We start from the raw sequence: 1,513 nt of genomic DNA, 5'->3' as shown, positions 1-1,513 counted from the left end.
AAGAAGAAGAAGAAGATGGGAGGGATAGACAGAGTCACTGTAGCAAAAAGAACTGATTGAGGTTCAGCCATTTCAGGAGGTAGTATATGATCAAAAGCTGATGGTATTGAACATGGAAATCCAAGCTGTATTGAGGGAATTGGTGAAAACAAGGCTCCAGTAACTGATGGAATATCCACTGATATGTTTCAACAAAGGGATGCAATGCTAGAGTTGCTCAGTTTTTTATGCCAAGAAACTTGAAAGTCAGCTCCCTAGCCAACACACTGGAAAAGATTCATATTTGTGCCCATTCCAAAGAAGGTGAGCCAAAAGAACTTGGGAGATATTGAACACTTTTGTTAATATCACATACAAGTGAAATTTTGCTGAAAATGATTCAAAACATTTGGAGCAGTACATCAACAGGGAACTGCTAGAAATTCAAGGTAGATTTAGAGGAGGACATGGGATGAAGGATATTATTGCTGATGTCAGATAGCTCTTGGCTCCAAGCCAAAATACCAGAAAGATGTTTACCTATGTTTTATTGATTATGTAAAGGCATTTGACTGCTTGGATAATGACGAATTATGGATAACATTGCAAAGAATGAGGATGCCAGAACACTTAATTGTGCTCATGAAGAGCCTGTACATACATCAAGAGACAGTTGTTCAAACAGAAGAAGGGGATACTGCATGGTTTGAAATCAGGGCAGGTGTGCATTAGGGCTTTAGTTTTTTCACCATTCGTATTCAATCTGTATGTTAAGCAAATAATTTGAGAAGCTGGACTACATGAAGAACAACATCACATCAGGATTGGAGGAAGACCAATTAACAGCCTCAATGTGCAGATGACACAACCTTGCTTGTTGAAAGCAAAGACGACTTAAGTCACTTACTGATGAATATCAAAGATTATAGTCTTCAGGATGGGTACATCTCAACAAAAAGAAATTAAAATTCCTCACAATTGGATCAATAAACAGCATCATGATAAATGGAGAAACGATTGGCATTTTCAAGGGTTTCATTTTACTTTGATCCACCATCAATATCCATGGAAGTAGCAGTCAAGAAATCAAATAGAGGGTCAAAGATAGCAGAATAGGCAGACAAGGTACACAGACACTCTTCAACAAAGAAAAGTGAAGAGATACAGAAGATAAACCTGGAGCCCTGTGGTAGTTATTTGTGTGTCAACTTGCCTAGGCCTGGTTGAGTGTCTGGGCAAGTGGCAAGTGGTGGTAGTTATTCCCCATGATGAGACTGGCAATCATCTCCATGATGGGATCTATCACAAGCAGCTGAGTAGCTTCCTTTGGGATGTAGTCTGATTCCTGTATATAAGGAGAAGCCTTGGAAATGGTCTCTAGCCAAAGGCACACTTAGAACCTGCATGTAGTCATGTTATTGTTCAGCAGCCTGCTGTGCTCTGCTGACATTGGGACTTACAATGGACTTAATTTAATGGCCTGCCATGTGGTTTGGTAATATCAGGACTGTGCTTTTTTACTTATCAACCTTGG

The sequence above is a fragment of the Orycteropus afer genome, unplaced genomic scaffold, assembly GCF_000298275.1.
Source record: "Orycteropus afer afer isolate SDZICR_OR568_19922 unplaced genomic scaffold, OryAfe1.0 scaffold00029, whole genome shotgun sequence".
Taxonomy (NCBI): Eukaryota; Metazoa; Chordata; class Mammalia; order Tubulidentata; family Orycteropodidae; genus Orycteropus; species Orycteropus afer.
This window is presented reverse-complemented; position numbering follows the sequence as displayed.